The sequence below is a fragment of the Pleurodeles waltl genome, chromosome 2_1 (genome assembly GCF_031143425.1).
Source record: "Pleurodeles waltl isolate 20211129_DDA chromosome 2_1, aPleWal1.hap1.20221129, whole genome shotgun sequence".
NCBI classification, from domain to species: domain Eukaryota; kingdom Metazoa; phylum Chordata; class Amphibia; order Caudata; family Salamandridae; genus Pleurodeles; species Pleurodeles waltl.
The window spans coordinates 356,478,726-356,502,817 of NC_090438.1; positions in this window are offsets into that span (position 1 = coordinate 356,478,726).

Consider the following 24,092-nt stretch of genomic DNA (forward strand, 5'->3'; position numbering starts at 1 on the left):
CTATAGTAGACTACTTAGATAGACATTTGATGATTTCACAGATGTGCTAAAAGAGACTGATAACAAAAAGATTTTTCAAATACCTCAAGAATCGTGCTGGTGTTGGTGTTTCAGTCATAAAGAAAATGCTGCAAACTGATGAAGTTACGTTCTATGAAATTAAAAAAGGCTTCAATCTCAAGCTCAATCCGGTGCCAAATGTAAATTATGAAAGGTAAATTTTCAGTCAAGAACAACAAAGAGTAGATGAGACCATAGATACATTTGTTGAGAGTCTGTATACTTTCATAAAACCATGCAGATTCAAAGAATTTAATGATGAAAAAGCAATATGTCTCAGAGATATTGATGGATACCTGTCAGATTCATTCAGGCAATGAATGCTGAAAGAAACTCTTAGTCTGGAGCGAGTTCTCATGACATCCAGAGTTGAAGAGAGTACTGATCAACAAGCGGCTAAAATGGAGGACGGAGGTGCTCAAACTGAATTAGTCATGAACATTAAAGTTAAGCAGGAACACAAAGCTGAAGGACACAAGGTGATGTCCATGTCAGACGTGGATTGTTGTTTCCATGCAAAGGTAAATGTCTTGCTATCTAATGGACATGCAAATGTTGTGGTAAAGAGAACCAATTTGTAATGGTTTGCAAGGCAAAGGAAAAAATAATTGCATCACGGTGAGAACACAAAATGGCCAACCGAACGTTTCAGAAGTGATGTTTCAACGAGTGCTCACAAGGCCAAGCAATAATATCAGTTGAGACAAATCAACACCAAACAAAGTTGATTGTCATCTAAATCATTGTCGAAATGTTTGTCAGTATCAGCATCAAGGGAAAATGAAAGTGAAGATGATTGTGCTATGTCAATGTTTATCTCATAGGAATGCGCACATGTTGGGCTGTCCGCATATGAAGAGAAATACCAGTCAAAGAAAAGTTTACATGAGAATGCACCCAAGTAATTCAACATCCTATGAAGATTACACTGAAAATGAATAGTTGTGCAATACCTTTAATAATCAGTGGTCCGTCAATAATTATTATGCCTGAAGAGAAACATAATGAAATATCTCCATTACTTCGACTGACACCTTTGGAAACAATAGTGTACATATGAGCTGCATTGATGCCTTGAAAAAGTAAAGGATCATTCATAGTGACTATGAAACACAAGAAAACAAGAGTACAAGCACCCATTCACTTACTTCAGGGTATGGTGTCAAGACCCCAGCAGTCCTAGCTGTCTCCCCATGACCTGTGGGAGCTGGCATTGCTCCCACAAGCAGGGTGATGCTTTTAATAGCAGTTCCCTACTTGTGGGACTAGTGTTTTCTTCTGTTTCCCTGCATGCATGTTTGTGCCCAGGAAAACAGATGAAAACTCTGCTTTCTGACAGCGTGAGCTGTTTGACAGCTCTCACTGTCAGAGAGTGGACCTTGTTTGCTTTTGCTGTTAGCTCCCACCAAGCAAAAGCAAACAGTTATGTCCTGGGGGTGGACACCCTGGTACGTAGCAGGAGCTGGCCCTGGGGGATGGTGGTCCCTAGGACCTTCAACAGCATCTCTACAGGGATTGCATTCCCCCTCCAATGTAAGCTAGCCCTGCGTAGGTGGTAATCCCAAGGGTTTGGGGTCCGAAATGGACCCATTTCATTCTTTTATTCAATGCTCAGGGAGGTGGCGGTCCCTGGGGCTGTGGGAGGCATTCAGCCCCCCTGCACAGAATTCCAATGAAACCCCAAGGAGGTGGCAGTCCCTGGTGGTGCGGGGGGGCATGCAGCTCACACATATACTCAAAAAAGCCTCAGGGAGGTGGCAGTCCCTTGGGCTGGGAGGGTCGGCTGGACCCCTTCTATATGTGTTAAGGCATTTTGCCCACGAAGTGATGGTCCCCACGGCATGGGGGGGGAAACCATGTGACCCCCCTCATGCAATATGCACAAAGCCAGAGGGAGATGGCAGTCCCCGAGGCAAATATAAGCCCTAGAGAGGGGCCCTGTGCACCCCACATCCTTATTTTTTCCATTCCGCAGATCCTGGTTCACCCAGAGTCTTAATAAAAATCAAGCACAGGAGACCTTGTTTATTTTATTTTTTTAATTATTATTACTGTGAATTTGTGATGATCTCAAATTTGTGGTAAAAGATTTTTTAAAAGTGCTTTTTGGTGGTTGCCCGGTCCCTCTGGGACCCCAGTACTGGAGCTAAGGAGTCTAAGGTATCTCTAACCTGGACCCTTTTCCTTTTTATTTTTCATTTTTTTGTTGGGACTTGGCTGAAGCCGAGTCTCAGTATGGTTGCCAACACTTCCTGGTTCAAATGTTGGCAGCCAATCAGAACTGTGCAGTTCCCTGCACAAGCTCGTCATTGTTTTCGAAGTCATCGTGGTCAGAGATATCCACATTTATTTTCCCTTCAATTACTCCTAAACTACTGAACAGATTTACACCAAATAAACAAAAAGCAAATTCTACGTACCGAAAGCTATCTTTCTGCCAAATTTGGTATAATTTCGTGCAGTGGTTCAGGATGTAGTCGTGTTCAAAGGTCATTTGGGAACTAACATGGGAAACACAGCTTTTTTTACACTCCCCCCTCTTTTTTTCTTGGCCCCACTTGACAGATTCTCCCTTCAGCTTACACTGCTCACAGGAACATTTTTGGGAAAGTTTTGTCAAGATTCATCAAATGGCTCCAAAGATATAGGTAAGTCAAAAAATTATTTTCAATAGAAACATTGACCTAATTATAACTACCTAGTGGTGACCTCCACTAGGATAGAGACAGAGACAGAGACAGACAGACAGAGAGACAGAGAGACAGATAGATAGATATATAGAGACAGATATAGCAACAGAGATAGATAGATAGAGGGACGCTCCTATTATGTACATGGGTGCTATGACAGCTTCAGCCAAGTCACAGCAAACATAACTCCGCTCTTTGACAATTCCTGCTGTCAGAAAGCTGATTTTTCATCTCTTACTGCGTGCAGGGAAGACAGATGAAAACATTGCTCCAGCATGCAGGTAGCTGTTATGAGAACCAGCCACCTGCTTGCTGGAGCAATGCCGTATAACCCAGCAGGCTGGAGCCGGCTAGGACAAGGGTGGAGGCCTTGATGCCCCGTGGTCCCAGATAGCCAGTAAAATACACACAATTAAAAAATAAAACAAACAAAATCAGCAGGGACCACAGGGTAAACGTTGAGGCTCCCCCATGGTCCCAGATAGCCCATGAAGGGCTTAAAAATGAAAACAAAATCTGGTGGGACCGTAGGGGCGGGCTTGAGGTTCTAGATAGCTCGTAAAGGGCTAAAAAAAATACGTAACCTAATGGAGAAGGTCACAGACCTTCACATTGAGGGTTCAACTCCAGGTGTATCCATAGTCATTTTCCTCTTAATTTCTTTTCAACTGCAAATGTTTAAGGCTCTTACTGAAAGGTGATCTTACTCTTTTTAATTGCCGAATACCTTTTTCTTTTCAATTTGTACAGAAATCTTATTCAAAGCATATCATTCATCAAAGCCTAAAAACTCTCTCTCCCTCTCACTCTTTTCCTGATCTCCTTCTCCCACTCACACGCCCACTCACAGCCTCAGTCAGACCCTCATGCACCCACTCACAAACCCACTCACTCATGCATTCACTCATAGACTCACTGACAGCATCATGCACAAACTCATCAACCTGAACAGACACTGAAGCACCCACTAAGACTCTGATGCACACATTCTCACACCCAGAGACTCTCACAACCCCCAGATACACCCTCTTACACACATTCTTACATTCAGAGATAGGCTGTGGCCAATTCCTGCCACGCCCGGCAAAACGGCGGTGTGGAAATAGGGTTGGGTTGTTAGTGGGTTGGCCGAAGGTACTGCCTGCAGGCCAGGCCTTGCCGGAAATCCCTGCTACACACAGGTGAAGGCCATACATGGTGCAAGGTCGGGTGGTTATAGGGAGTTGGCCTCAAGGTCTGGCCAAGAGTGGCAGTGGTTGAATTAACATACTGTCATGAACATTACTATATATTTTTTTTAAAAAAATTCATTGAAGAAAACAAAGGTTCCAGGGTTGTTATAGTTAGGAAATAGAATTTATTAAACCATAGAAACTCATCGAAGAAGCCAAAGGTTACAGGGATTTTAAACTTAGGCACACATTTAAACGTACAAAACCATAGAACTTCACCTGTAAGAGTTATCTCAAGTAACTATAACTCATGTCCTAAGGTAACTATAACTCGCACCCTCGACATACACTGCTAATTACTCCACAAATTACGGCATTCATGACATCTTTGATAACATCATTGATAATATCAATGTAATATTTGTAGTACCATTTTAAACTAAAAAGCTGTGCATGGCGGGACAAGAGTTATAGTCATTGCTGTATCCTTTGTTATTTTCAGTGAATATATATATATGTATTTTATGATCCTCCTGTGGGAAGTGAAGTTATGGTGATGTGCAAATCTCACACTTTGGTGCAGCTGTTAAAGATGGAAGAAAGTCTATATATATATATATATATATATATATATATATATATACACACACACACACAAATATATATATATATAAATATATATATATCTATGTACACATATATACATATACATATATATATACACACACATATATATAAATATATATATATATATATATACATATATATATGTATATATATATATATATATATATATATATATATATATGCATATACATACATACATACTGTATATACATATACACTTATACATATATATATACATACATATACATATATACATATACATACATACATATATACATATATATTTTCCATTTTCCCTGCACCTCATTGCCTCTCGAAGGGATTTTCATGTGAGACACCATTGATTACTTTTTTGTAATATTATTTCATTTTTACCTGGCCTGCACCCCCTTCCAGCCATAGGCCTTCTAGGCAATAGGTGCACACCAGCATTGACTGTAAGGATTATTCAATTTTTCCCTGGCCTGCACCCCGTCTGTCTTAGTTCATAGTTGCACACCAGCCTTCACTTTTTGAAGGATTATTTCATTTTTTTTTTGGCCTGTAGGATGCTGGCCTGGCTTATAGTGGGTACCTGATGGTACTTACACCTTGTGCCAGGTCCAGTTATCCCTTATTAGTAGATTAGTAGTTTTCTAGCAGCTTTGGCTGATAGAGGTAGCTATAGCAGAGCAGCTTAGGCTGAACTAGGAGACATGAAAAGCTCCTACTATACCACTTCTATCATATAGCACTATATCATGAGAATCACAATACTCAAAGTTATTAAAAATAAAGGTACTTTATTTTAGTGACAATGTGCCAAAATATCTCAGAGGATATACTCCCTTAGGAGGTACGTAAAATACACAAAATATACACACAAACCAAAATCAGTTAAGTAAACAGAAAAGGAGTGCAAACTCTTAGGAATACAGTAGGATGCAATAGGCCTAGGGGCAACACAAACCATATACTAAGAAAGTGGAATGCGAACCACTTAGGGACCCCAGCCTAGTTAAGTGTGTAGAGGGTCACTGGGAGTGTAAGAAAACACCAAGGGTATTCAAGATACCCCACTCCAAGACCCTGAAAAGTAGGAGTAAAGTTACCCTACTTCCCCAGAAACACTAAAGTCGTGATAGGAGATTCTGCAAAGACAACAACTGACTGCAAAGCACTGAAGATGGACTCCTGGACCTGAGGACCTGCAGAGGAAGGGGACCAAGTCCAAGAGTCATGAAAATGTCCAGGGGAGGCAGGAGCCCACTAAACCCCGGATGAAGGTGCAAAATGGCTGCCTCTGGGTGGAAGAAGCTGAAGATTCTGCAACAATGGAAGTTGCCAGCAATTTCTCCTTTGCACAGAAGATGTCTCACAGTGTGCTGGAGGATGCAGAGTTGTTTTCACACAGGCAGACTGCAAACAAGCCTTGCCAGCTGCAAAGGTTGCATTTGAAGAAAATGGGTGCTGCCTAGGCCCAGGAGGTCGCCCCTTGGAGGAGGAGACAGAGGGGTTACGTACCAATACAGAGAGCCCATGCAGAAGCAGACAGCACCTGCAGAAGCACTTGAACATGGGTTCAAGAGAACTGAGCATGGCGGTCATCTCAACACTACAAAGGAGGGTCCCACGAAGCCGGTGGTCAACTCAGCGAGTTGAGCAATGCAGGACTGAGTGCTGGGGACCTAGGCTGTGCTGTGCATGAAGGATTCCTTGCAAAAGTACACAGAAGCCCTAGCAGCTGCAGTTCACGCAGTACACAGGATTACTGTCTGGCGTGGGGAGGCAAGGACTTACCTCCACCAAATTTGGACAGATGGACCACTGGACTGTCGGGGTCAATGAGATCCAGCTCCTGTGTTCCAGGGACCATGCTTGTTACGATGAGAGGGGACACAGAGGACCAGTGAAGCAGAAGTTTGGTGCCTGCGGTAGCAGGGGGAAGATTCTGTTGACCCACAGGAGATTTCTTCTTGGCTTCCAGTGCAGGGTGAAGGCAGACAGCCCTCAGAGCATGTACCACCAGGAAACAGTCAAGAAAGCCGGCAGGATTAGGTGCTACAATGTTGCTGGTAGTCTTCTTGCTACTTTGTTGCGGTTTCGCAGGCATCCTGGAGCAGTCAGCTGTCGATCCTTTGCAGAAGTCAAAGAGGGAGATGCAGAGGAACCCTGGTGAGCTCTTGCGTTCGTTATCTGATGAGAAACCCACAGGAGAGACCCTAAATAGCCCTCAGAGGAGGATTGGCCACCTAGTCAGGTAAGCAATTATTAGGAGGGGTCTCTGATGCCACCTGCTGGTACTGGCCACTCAGAGGCCACCATTGTGCCCTCACACCTCTGCATTCAAGATGGCAGAGGTCTGGGACACACTGGAGGAGCTCTGGGCTCCACCCCTGGGGTGGTGTTGGACAAGGGAGTGGTCACTCCGATTACCTTTGTTCAGTTTCGCACCAGAGCAGGGGCTAGGGGTTCCCTGAACCAGTGTAGACTGGTTTATGCAAGGAGGGCACCATCTGTGCCCTTCAAAGCATTCCCAGAGGGCAGGAGAGTCTACTCCGCTCAGGCCCTTAACACCTATTTCCAAAGGGAGAGGGTGTAACACCCTCTCTCAGAGGAAATCCTTTGTTCTGCCTTCCTGGGACTGGGCTGCCCAGACCCCAGGAGGGCAGAACCCTGTCTGTGGGTTGGCAGCAGTGGTAGCTGCAATGAAAACCCCAGAGAGCTAATTTGGCAGTACCCGGGCTCCATGCTGGAACCCTGGGGATGCATGGGATTGGCACCCCAATACCAGATTTGGTATGGGGGGACAATTCCATGATCTTAGACATGTTACATGGCCATATTCGGAGTTACCATTGTGAAGCTACATATAGGTATTGACCTATATGTAGTGCACGCGTGTAATGGTGCCCCTGCACTCCCAAAGTCTGGGGAAATTGCCCTGAACAATGTGGGGGCACCTTGGCTAGTGCCAGGGTGCCCTTACACTTAGTAACTTTGCACCTAACCGTCGCCAAGTGAGTATTAGACATATAGGTGACTTATAAGTTACTTAAGTGCAGTGTAAAATGGCTGTGAAATAACATGGACGTTATTTCACTCAGGCTGCAGTGCCAGTACTGTGTAAGAATGGTCTGAGCTCCCTATGGGTGGCAAAAGAAATGCTGCAGCCCATAGGGCTCTCCTGGAACCCCAATACACTGGGTACTTAGGTATCATATAGTAGAGAATTATAAGGGTGTTCCAGTGTGCCAACCAGAATCGGTAAAAATGGTCACTAGCCTGCAGTGACAATTTTAAAGACAGAGAGAGCATAATCACGGAGATTCTGGTTAGCAGAGCCTCAGTGACACAGTTAGGCACCACACAGGGAACACATTCAGGCCACAAACTATGAGCACTGGGGTCCTGGCTAGCAGGATCCCAGTGAGACAGGCAAAAACAACTGACACACAAGTAAAAATGGGGGTAACATGCCAGGCAAGATGGTACTTTCCTACACTGGCCTACACCTCCTTCCTGCCAAAAGTCTCTTAGGTTATATGCACACACCAGCATTCACTTTAAGGATTAATCAATTTTTCCCTACCATGCACCCCCAGCCTGCCATAGTTCTCTTAGGTCATAGGCACACACCAGCATTCACTTTAAGGATTATTCTATTCTTCTCTAGCCTGTACTCCCAGCCTGCCATAGGTCTCTTAGGCCATAGGCTCACACCAGCATTCACTTTTTATTTTATTTTTTTAGGAGCATTCGGTTTTTCCCTGGCCTGCAGCCCTGGCCTGCCATAGGCCTTTTTGGCCTAGGTGCACACCAGCATTCACTTTAAGGATTTTTCAATTTTTTCCTGGCCTGTACCCCCAGCCTGCTCTTGATCTCTTAGGCCATAGGTGCAAACCAGCATTTAATTCTTTAAGAATTATTCCATTTTCCCAGGCCTGAAACCTTAGCTTGCCATAAGCTGTAGATGCACACCAACATTCACTTTTTTCAGGATTATTCCAATTTTTCTGTGGCCTGAACCCCTAGCCTGCCATAGATCTCTTAGGCCATAGGCACACACCAGAATTCACTTTAAGAATTATACAGTTTTTCCTTTGCCTGCCCCCCAGCCTACCATATTTCTCTAAGGCCATAGATGCCCACAGCATTCACTGTAAGGATTATGCAATTTTTGCCCACAACCACCTGCCTGCCGCAGGTGTCTCAGTAGAGACAGATCAAGCTAGCTTTTAAATCTGTATGTTGTTATCCTATTTGAAATATTGTGTTGTGATTTGGATTGGAAAGGTCAATGGATACACTATTGTGATTTATTTGGGATAACCTAACTAAATTATAATGTATGCATGAATAATTCAAACTTCAAAAATGTCACTGAATGTTTTTCTTGTTTATTTGCTTTTTAGATACATAAGAGTACTGTAGTGCCAGAGAGATAGCCAACACAAAGTGACACCACACCACTTCAGTACTCCTCTTCCTACTTCCACTTATACAGCTAAGTACTAACTGACAGAGCTTGAAGATGGCCCCAAAGAAAGATATTCCTGGCAAGAAGGTGACCAATGAGGAGGAGAAGAAGAAGCAGATTGCTACCACTGACCTGCCCCCCTCCACCTTTTCCAGGAAATGTGGTGTGGCTGCCAGATGATCCTCTGGGCAGCGAGGCGGGAACAGCACTCCAGCATCATCTACCCCTCCCCCAACCTATGCCCAAGACCATGTATATTAGTGAGGCATGCACTGCAATCATGGCGATGAGCAGTGAGTCTGAATTTGATTTGCCTCAGCATCAAAGTAGCCAATCGCTGCAGGAAATTGAGCAAAGTGGACAACAAGAGCTGTAGCCAGCTGTAGGGGTGACATATGTAAGAATAAGGTAGTTCAAGACTTTGGAAGTACTTTTAATTCCAAAGTCGAATTTGCATTTAACTTTAGTTTAAAACAGCCAGCAAGGCTGGCCTTCATTTAAAAGGATACTGGGCACCTTGGCTGTGCACCTACAGGACACTACTTATACTGGGGTCCCTAAACCTACATGCTCTACCATTTACTCTGGACTTGTAGGTAGGTTGATACTGCCAATTATAATTAGCCTAATTTGCATATCCACTTTACACAAACTACTGGCCCTGGGACTGGTAAGCAGCCAAGAGTCAGTAACCACCAATATGTGTCCAAAACTTTGGGATGACTGGGCCAAAAAGGAGGACTTTCCTACAGTTAGCAAAAAAGGAAAATAATATGCCCAGTATCCCCATATGGCCAAAATTCACCAATTGGCAGTCCTTCCTCAACATCACCGAGGAAGAATTAGATGCAAAGATTCAGGCTGGTACCTATAATTCTTAATGCTCCAGTCCTGGTGGGTGGTTATTGTAGCCAATTTTGTTAATTTCTTAAGGGTTTAAAGTTAGCCAGCCAGACCCTCGCTTTGCCTCAGGTCAACACTTGGGTATATGCAGTGTGGGTAAGCTGTACCAACAATGGTTTCAGACTAAAACCTTAGCAGCAGTTAAAGAACATCTTAATATGCTATCTGAAGAAATAGACTTACAAGATTTCTTGTTCGGTCTCAGAAAGCCACCCTCTAAAAGATTCCTGTATGCCGTATATAATGTGATTTCGAAACTTTCTCAAATGGAAGCAGCTACAAGTTTAAGGCACATAGATGAGGAAAACTTGGAAAAGGCTTTAGACGTGGTCGATAATGGCATGAACACTCTGTCCAACAGAATATACTCCCTTAATAAAATAGTGTTGTCTGCAATAGACATCATTCCGAATGACATGTCCTTTTTACACCCTGGGCAAAGTCAACCACATTCCATCATACAGTTAGGTTGGACACTGCAGATTCTGAAAAAAAATGGCTGCGTTCCACGGAAGTACATTAACAGTAGTGACCTGTTTGCTGCTTTTAATTTATCGAGGGTACAACAGACAATGGCTAAAAGGGAAGCAAGTTTCACTATGCTTTATACAAAAAAGTTAGAAAAGTTGCCTTTCACAGTTGCAGAAAGTTAATCGACAGTATGATTCATACATGGCATTTAAAATCTGCCCGTTTCCACCTTTCGTTGTTCGAAATGCTTGAAACATCTTGCCGTGGGCAGATACCAGCCTCTAAGTGAAAGCTATATTAAAGAAGAGTGGGAGTTGCCCTTTCAATATAAATGTCTGATGGGCGAAACAGAGGTCTTTCTCTGTGGACGCAAATGTGCTTCCTGTGGACCAAGAGGTGCTGGTGCTCCAGATGAGGGTTTATTCACGTTCGAGCCCCATAATTCTGAGGCTGATTCGCGAGGCTACTTATGAGCCACCCTTGGTGGACCATCTGGCTGCTTTAGGCACTTTGGATGGTGCTGCCCTCATGGATGATCTTGTGCTTGAAGCTGCTGGGCACTACTGCTCTGTGGTTCAGTCTGCCAATCCTGGCATCGATTTGACATCTCACAATGTGGTTTCTTTCCTGGATGCCCTTTCTTCCGATGGCTTCGAAGACTTTCTTCAAGATCATGACTACTGTGAAATTAATTTGACCATTGGCTTATTCTAAAGTTTCAAAGTTTTGCCAACATTGCCTTTAACTCTGGCCTGCTGTGCTTGTCAGGTTCAACATTTTGTCTCTTGGTATGTTTTAACTATTTTTAACAAGTTTTAAATTATATTTTAGGTATATTTTAATATAAATGTAGCTTGCTTTAGTGCAGAGCATTTTCGCTCGGGTTCATTTACCTTCACTGGCATCAGTATTGTGGATCCACATATCTGGAGATCTTTATTTTTTTATTTTTTTTTACAAATAGAAGCACAGGCTCCCACGCTTCGTAATTCTGGAGTTGCCAGGTGGGCCAAGTCTCAGGGCATTGCCTATATAATGTGGGGTGGCCACCCGGCCCCCCAGAGCCCCGGGGAGAACCAGTTGCCCGCCCCTGCTGCAACTGGGACCACCACCTCCCAGGGGCACGGAAAAAAATAGAAATCATTCAGTTTCAGACCTCCCTGCAGCCACGGGAACCACTATCTCCCTGGTCCTATTTTCATAGGTGGGGACCCTTTGAGGATCCAATGATGGTCCTGGGGGCCTCAACCCCTCACCCCCATGGCTAGATCCTACTATGTCCCGGGATGCCCACCCCGGGACATAGCTGTTTGGTGTGGCTTGGCAGCAGCTTTGAAGCTGCTGCCAAGTCATGGCAAACACTCCAGTCTGAGGAAGAGAATGTTGATAAAAAGCTCTCCCTTCATTGGAGCAGAGGTTTCCTCTGTCTGCCTGTGGAGAGGCAAACAGGCACACAGAAGAAACTGCTCTCTGTGACAGCAATGCTGACTCCTATAGTAGGTGGAGAGCCAGCTGGGACTGTGGGCTTCTTCAGGCTCCCCCCATGGTCCCCAACAGGTCATATGGGTGGGCCCCAGGGGATGGGGTCTCTGGGGATAATGTTGGCCCTGGTGAGGAGGACCACACTACTCCACTTAAAAAATATATATATATACTGAGGCCTGGGCCTGGGGATGGGGTCCCCAGGGCTGAGATTGGCATCGGGAGGGGGACCATGTGGCCCAACTCCCATAAAAAAATATAAATATATATATATTTAGACTGGGAGATGGGGTTCCCGGGGCCAAGACTGACCTGGGAGGGGGGCTGTGTGGTCTTCCTCCCCCATAAAAATAAATGTTAATGGAAATGGTGCCACGCAGCAACCACCCCCAAAATGTAATATTTGGGCCGGGCCCTGGGGGATGGGGTCCCCGGGGTGGAGTTCGGCCTGGGACGGGGGTGGAGTCCTGCAGGGTTTGGTTGGTAGAGGGGTTAGCCACAGGGACTGACTGCAGGCCAGGCCCTGCAACCAATACCCTCTGCACCTGGCCAAAGGCCCTGCCCTGCGCAGGGTTGGGGGGGTTATAAGGGTTGCCTGCAGGTTCTGTGGCCAACTGCTACCATGCACAGCCAAAGGTGGTGGTTGGAATAATGTATGGTAATGAAAATTACTTTAAGTTCAAAAAAACAACATAGAAATTCACTGACAAAACAAAAGGTTACAGGGAAGATATAGTTGAGTAATAGAATTTTAAACAAAATAAACATTTACTGAAAAAACAGGTTACAGGGATATTATAGTTAGGTTCTGAATTAACTCATAGAAAAACATAGAAATTCAGCAGTTATGATTGGAGTGATTTCATGTGACTATAAATTGTGCCCTACGGTAACTATAACTCGCACCCTCACCATACACTACTAATTGCCCCATATATTTCAGCACTCATAATTGCCCCATTTATTTCAGCACTCATGACATTCAACTTTTATAACATCATTAAAAATATCAATGAAACATTAGCAGTAACAGTTTTGGCAAGACCACTGTGCATGGTGGGGCACAAGTTATAGTTTCCTTAGGGAGAGAGTTATAGTTACTTGAAATCACTCTAACTATAACTTGTGAAAAGTGTTTCTATGAGTATGGAAGGAATGAAGGAAATGAAGGCATGACACAGTTCAGTTAATATATTGTAAACAGTACTTCTACCCCAGAGAACAAATTTATTATCTAATTGTTCTGTCATCTAGGTTTGAAAAATGCTACTGAAGAAGCCAGTTATTAGCCTCCTTAGGTCTGGCCAATGGCTCATCCTCCCATATCAATAGACTAATGGGTTTTGATCCATATAGACCTCTTTTGGGTCATCCAGATAGTCTTGAACCATCCTCTGGTCATTGGTGCTGCCACTTTCTTGACCTCTGTTGCCTTCACCTCTGTACTTGACTTAGGCCCTGCCACTTGAAGCAAAAGCATTGCACAGGTTCGGTATGATTCTTCTGTTCCTGGTGGTGTTGTTGTTGCCAGTACTGTTGCTGGGATTAGCTGCTGTAGGGCAAGAGCACTGCTCTCTCTCTCTGGAGGTTGAAGGCTGCACCCCATAACTTCTTCCCAGGACTATAACTTCCAACCGGTCTTCTTCCAGGGCTCTTACTTACTCAACAATGAATGTCTTTCATAATGAAAGATCCCCTTCTGTAAAAGGAATGAAAGTGGGCAGTATTTACTTTTACTGTGGATCAAGTATTGTGGCACAGATGTACACTTTGGAGCAAACATTCTCTCTATGCAGCCTTGGATTAACAGAAAAGCTAATTATTAAGCTCTCAAACCAACTCATACACTTCTTTGTTCACACCACCGAACCTTTGTGACAACTTTTTAAACTGATCCTGTAGCAGATGCAGCAACAGGATAATTTGACTCATACTGTCCTCCTTGCTGGCTTGCCATGTGAAAGCTTTTGAAGGAAGTCGCATCTGTGTCAGGCATTTGACTGGGACCCATTTGTCAATCACCATGGTCATGCTTTTTCAAGTTGCATCCCCTCCTCTTTGAAGGATATAGCCAGTGATCAGTCTGTATTGCTCAAACATTGCAAATGCAGTGGATCGAGTTCCAATGTGTTATCTCCTTTGTGAGGGCTTCAACCGGTACTCTATTGGCATACTGAATGATCCTCAACTGCTCATAGGCTTTAAAAGAATGACAGAAATGAGTGCAGATTCTTCTGCAGGTGGCCAGTATATTGCTGTCTATCATATTGTTTTAGAAAGTCCTGCACAATCAGGTTGGTTCAATGGGACAAGCACAGAACCCTGAAATATTCACCATCTGCCCTGGCCTGGACTATATTACTGCCATTGTCTGTGGCAACAAATCCAATTCTGAGACCTGAGTCACAGCCATTTAAACACCTTGCTATTAAAGTCTTCCAAGATGTTTTCAGCTACAAAAGATGTTTCCATAACAAACATCGCTACTTTTGCATGCTGATGAACACCCTTAAAAGTTTCTTTATTGCTGAGACCTACATATAGGTGTTGCCTAACCCCCACACAGGTTTTAGTGTGCAGTGATACAAATGTAATCAGTTGCTTGACAAATGGTCCACATGTCTGTTGTCATCTGTACAGTTTGAACCATACTCTGCTGCAAAGCTTGTCCAACCAATTGTAGCACATAATGATGGAGCACTGGAGGAGCAACTCTGGCAAAAAAGGTCCAGCTGGGAACCTTCCATTTCCAGCAGATGACCATCACAAATTCTAAAAATCACTTTCCTTCCTCAAAATGAAAAAGGAGGAGGTCCAATGCTAACATTTTAACCAGCTTCCCATTGTTAAAACGTGCCATTGGTTGGTTGCATTCGTAGGGCCCCTCCTGTCTAAACATGCCCGAACAATAGCTTGGATTGTTTTCTTTTGTGGTGCTACTGATGCAGGCGACTTCCAGAGAGAGTCAGGAGGTGGTAAGTTGCTGATATGGGTGATGCTGGTGCACTGCTGGGGACAGAGGAGCTTTATGTAAGACTGACACCCTCTTCTTCCTTATCACTTCGTGTCACTGTGATCAGAGCTGATCCCCTCTCTCATCACCACCACCACCATTAATATCAGCTATTTTTAAAGGTGCTTCTCCAACCAGATTGTGTGATGTTTTTTACATATGGGTCGTTTGGCCTCCTAAGGTGTGCCCTAAGTGCCTCTAGGGTTGGGTGCCATGTAACTATAAGCAGGGACCTTATAAAAATTGTTTTGTAAGCCCTGGTGAGGTAAGATAGTCAGTGTGTTTTTCCCTCACTGTAGTGAATGGCCTCCATAGGCTAAAATGGGGAGACTTTATTTTAATTAACCAAGTCCCCTTAAGAGACAGATACAATGAGTTTAGTATCAAATTAATTGTTGTAAAACATCCCACACACTTCCATTGTTGGATTTAATATAACTAGTTCAGGTAAAGAGTTGTAAAACTCTAATTGAAAGCTGTCAACTTCAGCTCTGTAGTGCCCTTCTCTGATTGGCCAGCTTCTGACAGCCTGGCTGGGCTGCCTTGATGAGGTGTTAAGTGACCTGGGCTGAACAGAAAGGACGTGCTTGTAAGAGGAGATCTGTCTCAGCAGTTGGTGAAACAGGATTGGTGGGGGAAGCCACATTGGTATTCAAAGGCAGCAAAGGATACCTGGAGCAGGTCAAAACCTTCCTTATTTCCTGCAACCCCTAACAATTAGGTGCCCTCTTGAATAGATTAGGAGGGGGCAGGAGAAAGGTGTGCTTAGGCTTTTAGCCACACCGGTAGGTAGGCTCAGCCAGATCTAGCCTCCAAAAATCAGTTTCAGCAATGTTGGATTTTTGAAGAATGTTCCTCAGAGGGATTGATTTTTGCCACACTTCCCAGGAAGTGATCACCTGGCGGGGTGTGGGGGGAGTGGGGAAGTGGCCTGTCTATGATTTGACAGTCAGTGCCCCCTGCTTTTCATGCCAACAGCAAGGATAAATATAGCAGCGCTGCACCCAAACCTCAGATCCCTACAAGGAAAACATCAGAAGAAGTACTGCCCTGCTGGACCCCTGCACCCTGAAGGACTGCACCAGCTGCACACTTGGGCTTCACCACAAGGTATTCGCCTGGTTTCAACTGGCTCAAGAAGGGACTTCTTGATTGCTACAGGTGACAAATAGCTAACCAGAGGCCCCTTCATCAATTTCTGAAGAAACTGACCAGCTGACCACTGTCCAGTGGTCATTTTGGAGTTTGACCCAGGTGCATTCTGTGAGTTGGAGTCCTAACCCTCAAGGAGCCAGTTCTGGAACCTTGGGGTGAGCTGTTGACTCTCAAAGGACCTTCAAAGACCTTGTGGCAGAAGATCCAGAAGTTTAGAGAACTTTTGGAAAAAAGCTCCACAAAGGGACTGATCCACTGTCAAGAGTCAGCTTACGTCGACTGCGACCCGGCCTGAATGAGATTCATTCAGCTGAAAATGTCTGGAGCTCCAGACTTCCAGGATTTCATCCGTGGCTGCTGGAAAGGAAATCCGATGACATCAACTCAAAATCTGCTTGCTGTGGAGGGTCCTCCGATGTTTGAGAGAAAATGCTCCAGAAAAGTGACTAAGGCCCTCATTCTGACCCTGGCGGTCTTTGACCGCCAGGGCGGAGGACCGCGGGAGCACCGCCGACAGGCCGGCGGTGCTCCAATGGGGATTCCGACCGCGGCGGTAAAGCCGCGGTCGGACCGGCACCACTGGCGGGGTCCCGCCAGTGTACCGCGGCCCCATTGAATCCTCCGCGGCGGCGCAGCTTGCTGCACCGCCGCGGGGATTCCGACCCCCCCTACCGCCATCCAGATCCCGGCGGTCGGACCGCCGAGATCCGGATGGCGGTAGGGGGGGTCGCGGGGCCCCTGGGGGCCCCTGCAGTGCCCATGCCACTGGCATGGGCACTGCAGGGGCCCCCGTAAGAGGGCCCCTAAATGTATTTCACTGTCTGCTGCGCAGACAGTGAAATACGCGACGGGTGCAACTGCACCCGTCGCACAGCTTCCACTCCGCCGGCTCGATTCCGAGCCGGCTTCATCGTGGAAGCCTCTTTCCCGCTGGGCTGGCTGGCGGTCTGAAGGCGACCGCCCGCCAGCCCAGCGGGAAAGTCAGAATTACCGCCGCGGTCTTTCGACCGCGGAACGGTAACCTGACGGCGGGACTTTGGCGGTCGGCCTCCGCCGCCCGCCAAGGTCAGAATGAGGGCCTAAGTCCCAAGGTAAAAAGTTGACCGGCACTTCCCACTCAGTGCATCAGAGGAGGGCTCCAGGGATGTTAGATCAAGATTCAGCTTTGGCCCAGACAAAGATTTTCACCTCGAAAAATCGTCTAAGTCCAAACGTAGAAATCTTCACCAAGATCTCCTGTGACCCGTATCCGAAGAGGGCTCCAGAGAGATCAGATTGGATTGATGACTTCGTCCTGCTGAAGAAGGTCTTCAAGGAAACGACTATGTCTGAAGGTAAACTTTTGACTGAGGCCTCCCATTAGCTGTAGCCGAGCAGGGATCCATTGTGGTTGGCTTCAAACTTTGACTTTGCCTTGGTCGAGTTGTGACCAGATTTGTGCTTTTAGTTCTTAAAAACACTAGAAAACAATAATTCTTTAAAAGTTCATAACTCCAGTTCCCCACATTCAAGTTTATTTGTTTTGGTATTAAAGTAAAGGAAAAAAGTCCTATTTTTATAAATTGGTTTTGGATTTTTAAACTGTTTAAACTTTTTAGTACTGTTTTGTGTTACTTGAATGCTTTACACACTTCGTCCCTCATTACGACCCTGGCAGTCTTAAAGCCCAACGCCAATGTGGCGGTCCGATAGCTACACTACGACCGTGCCGGTTGCACCACTGTTGGACTGCCAGAACCACCACTTCTCCACTGGCGGGGCTGGCAGTCCTTATCCACCGGGGGGAAACGTCCTTTATGCCGAAGTTTTAATAACGAAGAACAACGCTTTCTTTAACCACGACTCTGTTATTTTGTGCCTTAACTATGCATGTTCTGAACAATGAACATGCGTGGTTAAGGTACAAAGAAGGGAGTCAGCTAAGGAGGACGACACAGGTGACGACGGGACGGCTAAGGTAAGTGGGGGGCTTTAGGTGTTGGGGAGGGGGTGGGGGTTCAGGGGATTTTAGGTTTTGGGGTGGGGTTGGGGGGTGGGGCATTTTAGGTTTTGGGGAGGGGGTGGGGGGTCAGGGGATTTTAGGTTTTGGGGTGGGGTTGGGGGGTCAGGGGGTTTTAGGTTTTGGGGAGGGGTTGGGGGTGGGGCGTTTTAGGTTTTGGGGAGGGGGTTCAGGGGGTTTTAGTTTTGGGGTGGGGTTGGGGGGGTGGAGCGTTTTAGGTTTTGGGGAGGGGTGTGGGGTCAGGGGGTTTTAGGTTTTGGGGCGGGGTTGGGTGGGTGGATCGTTTTTGGTTTTGGGGAGGGGGTGGGGGGGTGGGGCGTTTTTATTTTTGGGGAGGGGTTCAGGGGGTTTTAGGTTTTGGGGCGGGGTTGGGGGGTGGGGGTTTTTGGTTTTGGGGAGGGCGTGTGGGGTGAGGGGTTTTAGGTTTTGGGGCGGGGTTGGGGCGTTTTAGGTTTTGGGGAGGGGGTGGGGGGTCAGGGGGTTTTAGGTTTTGGGGCAGGGTTGGTGGGTGGGGCATTTTAGGTTTTGGGGAGGGGGTGGGGGGTCAGGGGGTTTTAGGTTTTGGGGTGGGGCGTTTTAGGTTTTGGGGAGGGGGTGGGGGTCAGGGGGTTTTAGGTTTTGGGGCGGGGTTGGGGGGGTGGGGCGTTTTAGGTTTTGGGGAGGGGTGGCGGGTCAGGGGGTTTTAGGTTTTGGAGCGGGGTTGGGGGGTGGGGCATTTTTTATTTTGGGGAGGGGGGTCAGGGGGTTTTAGGTTTTGTGGTGGGGTTGGGGGGGTGGGGCGTTTTTTGTTTTGGGAAGGGGTGGGGGTCAGGGGGTTTTAGGTTTTGGGGTGGGGTTGGGGGGGTGGAGCGTTTTTGGTTTTGGGGAGGGGGTGGGGGGTGAGGTGTTTTTGGTTTTGGGGAGGGGGTGGGGGGTCAGGGGGTTTTAGGTTTTGGGGTGGGGTTGGGGGGGTGGGGCGTTTTTGGTTTTGGGGAGGGGTGGGGGTTGGGGTGTTTTTGGTTTCGGGGAGGGGGTGAGAGGTCAGGGGGTTTTAGGTTTTGGGGCGGGGTGGGGCGTTTTTGGTTTTGGGGAGGGGTGGGGGGTCAGGGGATTTTAGGTTTTGGGGCGGGGTTGGGGGGGTGGGGCGTTTTTGGTTTTGGGGAGGGGGTGGGGGGTCAGGGGGTTTTAGGTTTTGGGGCGGGGTTGGGGGGGGTGTGGCGTTTTTGGTTTTGGCGAGGGGGTGGGGAGTCAGGGGGTTTTAGGTTTTGGGGCGGGGTTGGGGGATGGGGCGTTTTTGGTTTTGGGGAGGGGGTTGGGGGTCAGGGGGTTTTAGGTTTTGGGGCGGGGTTGGGGGGTGGGGTGTTTTTTATTTTTGGGGAGGGGGTGGGGGGTCAGGGGGTTTTAGGTTTTGGGGTGGGGTTGGGGGGTTGGGGTGAGGGATGTAGGATCTATGGTGCCTATTACTAATGCTTTTATCAGGAAATATCGTTGTTAAGGCATTCGTAGTAAAGGCATTATTAATAACAACGAGGTCGGTGTTCCGACCTTGTTGTTAAGGCACTAGTTGTTTCGGAAGTCGGTGTTCCGTCGTACAATCCCACCAGGGCAGTGTTGCCCTGGGGATTATGAGTCCCTTCCCCACTGGTGATTACAGGGCAGTAGCACCACTGTGTGAAGGCTTGTGGAGATGGGGTGCAGAAGGCCCCATGGGGGCGCTTGCACTTGGCACCGTAACATTGCCCCCGGCTCTAGTACGAGCCAGTATCAATGTCGTGCACTGTTTCCCGCTGGGCCAGCGAGGGGAAACTGTTTCTGCCCACTGACCCAGTGGAAAACTCTCAATAGGGGCTGCGGAAATGGGGCTGCACTGGCGGTAACCTTCTCCCTATATTTCAGTGGATGGCCTTTTCCATCAGCCGAAGTCGTAATCAGATGCTTTGTCTCCTAATCCAAGCCTTGCTGTTCATTGACAAGCATTCAAAGGGCTGAGCTGGGGTTAATTTATTGAGACCTAACTGAGCTTAGTAGGGGTAAGTGGCCTATTGCTAAGTGTAGGTAATTACCTGTCCTTACCAATAATCCACTTTCCAACACTAACCCTAGACAGGATGTCTGTTGAATTCTGTAATTTAAAAAAGATAATTTGGACAGGAACAAGGCATGCTGTAAATAAAGCTTCCCTATGCTGTAATTGCCAATCATTTGTTCTCTATGCACTTTTAACATCAATAGAGTTCTTCCAGTATTAGTATCCTTTAACTGTAAGTCGGGAAACAAAGGAATCTGAATAGATCAATTTAGTGTTTGTTAGCAAAATGTTCCTAATTTTGGATGGTGGTAACTTGAAGTAGTATGATTCTGTAGTCCTAATGTAATGTCCATAAAAATGTGAATTTATCCGAGTAACATTTTGGGGTCCCAGAAGCGGAGTTCAACAGTGTTCCCACTGCATGTAATTAAATCCTGATCTGTGTCTAGTTGCTGGGTGCAGGGAGAAATGTCCCTAATTATTATAACAGAAAATCTCCCCATAGTTCTTTGTGTGAATGTACACATCATCACTTTCAAATACAGTACAATCCTGCAATTCAGCAAGCACAGAATCAACTGTTTGAACATCTCAGTCATCAGAAACACCAGGTGTAATTACATCAGTCATTTCTATTTTGAAGACATACAGAATTTGATTGACCTCAGTAGGGCAGTGTACATTAAATGGAACTTTATCCCACACAAACCCATCAGGAATTGGTACTGCTGAAATGTTCACAAGGGACAAGTCTCGTCAGATCTTATGTGAGGAAAGGTATGTAGTTAAAACTTCATCCACAGGCTCAACAGCAGGGCATTCAGGAAGATGATAATCATTTATAAGGAGAAAGAAAACAGTCACTAAACCAATCCACAATAGAAAGGCAAACAGCATCAGAAATATCCACAGATAATTCCATGGATAAATAAATAGTTATTGTTAAGCCATACGTACAGCTTACATGAAACAGTTTCACTTGCAGGTGCGGATGAAGTCGAAGAAAAGTCATCAAGGTGGATGAAATAACCAGAAGCAGTCTCTGCAAACATAGGAGCCAGTACAATACTGGTGGATGGATCCACTTTGTGTGGAGGTTCATAGTAGCCAATGTCATCTGTTTGTGTTGTGTTGGAGTAGAAGACAGCCACATCTTGGACAGTTGTTGTCAGTAAAGTGGCAACAGGAATCAGCAAAAGCTAATTTTTCACCCTCCCCATGCTCAAGGAGGCATCAGTAGCATCATTGTACATGCTGTTGTAGTCAGAAGTATTGTTGTTTCTTCTCTGAAAAGATATGTCCTGTTGGGTAGTGAGAGGAGACCAGGAACTACCCAAGGGACCTCTGGGTCTATTATGCAGGATTGGCCACACGGTGTACTTTGATGTTGTCAATAGAGATTGTCAATTGTCATGGGTGTGTAAGAGTTTTGCTTCTCGCATGTCCTGTTGCAATCCTCTAAGGATGAGTATGTTCTACTGACTAGTGTCTGCTAGAAAAATCAGGGTGTATTAAGTCAGAGTGGCTTGCTGCGTGGTCCATAATCAGGAATGTATGTTCTGCCAAAGTTAAAGAAACCTAGTAGACTGTAGTTACTTGCTTGTATTTGGTAGTTGAAGTTGGGCACTTTTTCTAAAATGTGCAGGGCCAGGCTCTAGAACTCATTTGAAAGCTCATATCCCAGGAACAATAAACTGAGACAGGCTATTTTAGTTTTCTTAAAGTTTAGTTGTAGCCAAGGGATGCAAATCCTAGAGCGATCAGATCGACCCTGGCAATATAAATGTTGAGGTCATCATCTGTGAGATAGATGTCATCCACATCGGATGATGCCTCGGGATCAGTATCATGCAGTAATGATGTTACACAGGCTGAGATTAGCCCTGGGCTTTTCTTATAGCCCCAGGGCAAATGACCGAAGCATTTGTGAGCCAAATGAGAAATCCCTCAGGCCCGACTTTTGTGTGCTAAATCGTGGCAGAAAAATAAAATAAAACAGTGGCGATATCCAAGGTTGTTTTGTATTTTGTACGCACTATAGGGCACATTTAAGGCACGTGGTGCTGCACCAAATGCAGCACCACTTTCCTTGTGTCCCTTAGCACCCCCAAACCAACACCATATGTGCGCCGTATCTAAGGTACGGCACACCATGGCACAGGGTAGGGAGCAATAGCGTCCTTTTTATTGATGCTATTTATGTACTCTGCAGGAGTAGTGGCAAAATATTGGCACTATTCCTGCAGAGTGCATAGGGTCCCATTATAAATAATGAAAGCCCCCCTTTTAATGCCTGCTCTGAGCAGGTGTTGAAAGTGCCGTAAACAAATGATGCCAGGAAATCAGTTAGATTTCCTTGCGCCATTTTTTCACCCCCTCTAATGGGGGAACACCCTCTTTACATACTATGCCTTGCTCAGGCATAATGTAGTGCAAAGGGTTACAAAGTGATGCAATGCATGCATTGTGTCACTCTGTAAATATGGCGCAAGGATTTTGGTCTCGTTGGGCCACATTAGTGTAAAAAAAAAAAAAAGACGCTAAGGTGGCGCTAGGGACTTAAAAATATGCCCCTATATTGTTAATTAGTGCTGTATTCTGTGAAATATGTTGTGCATATGTTCATGTATGACTGTTTAAGTTTCTGTAGTCTAAGACTATTCTATATGAATGGTTGGGTTTTGCAACATGAAATAACAGGTTATTTATTGCAGAGACATAGGGCTCAATTACTCCCTGGTACTCGAGCTGATTGAGGCTCTCCCTCAATGGAGCTTTGTCTTCGTGTTTAACAGGACTTTGGGGTGGAGGCTGAGGTTTAGACCTAATTATTACATGGAAAGGAGTATCCTTATCCCAACCTACATGGTTGCGGTATAGCCGAGGTTCTTGTGCTAAAGCCCAGTTGACAGCATAGGCTTATTTTACCACCTCTGGAGCAATATCAGAGAAAGAAGGCAAAATGACATCTTCCCCACATGGGAGCTTACGGACGTGCTCAGGAGGCCAGTCTCATCCCAGAATATTACACTTATAGTGCACTCTATGTGTCCCTCAATTTGGATGTTTAAATCATAAACCCTGCTGGGTGGGAGAATGCACCTGTCTGCAGTCTCAACTGCAATAAAGTCGCTGGTTGCTGTCGCACCCACGCCTTGTTCTTTAGCAATATTCTCAAGTTTACTGGCATTTTTAATTGAAAGTGTTGCCATCTTTTTCTTTTCAAACTGTGGCTTTTGTTGTGGGGACTGGTCTTCATTTTTGTTTGAAGATCGCGGTGAGTCTTTCTTTTGTTTCATGTATTCAGGGCGTTGCTCTGACCAGCCCACACTCTCTTTAAGTCTATCCGGCGCATCTTAAAAGGAACGAGAGGGATGTGAATCAGCATATTTGTCAGGAGCTTTAATGTTTTCTCTATTTCTGAAAGTATATCTGTTCTCGAAGTTCTTTGGGTGTGGAGAGTCTGCTCTCTGACTTCATCTGTTTTTAATTTGCTTTTGTTTATCCCAGCCCCTTTTTAGAGCCCTCCTGTGCTTGTTTGGTACCTTCCCTAGGGGTGGTACTCTATATTTCAGGCTTTTTAGGCTTGGCTCCCAAACAATCCCCTCCTAAACTGATATAGGTATCGGGAATAATTTTTGGTAACTGTTTCTCATGTTCCAAGGGTAGAATCTCTCAGAGCCACTGGCATACAGCCAATGCTACCACTTCCCCTTTAATGTTACTGAGTATTATCGAGGAAACTGCATCAAAGTTATGCATCAATTTCATCTCTAAATAGGGCTGGAGCAGTCCATGTTCGTTCTGGATTTGTTTTAATACTTCCAGTAAATGGGCCAGTGTTGGGGCACCATGTGTGGTAGTATAAATCGCAGTGAAGACTGTACTCCATGTGGCACAGTTATCCACTGATGAAACCATTCCGAATGGCAAGCACATTGTGAGAACTCTAGGTTTTCCTCTGGTCCTGTATGGGGAAAACACAGTTTCCAGCCGATTATTTTTCTGGGCTATCCAGAATGGGATTTTCTCTCATTCCGTGGTCACTTTGCC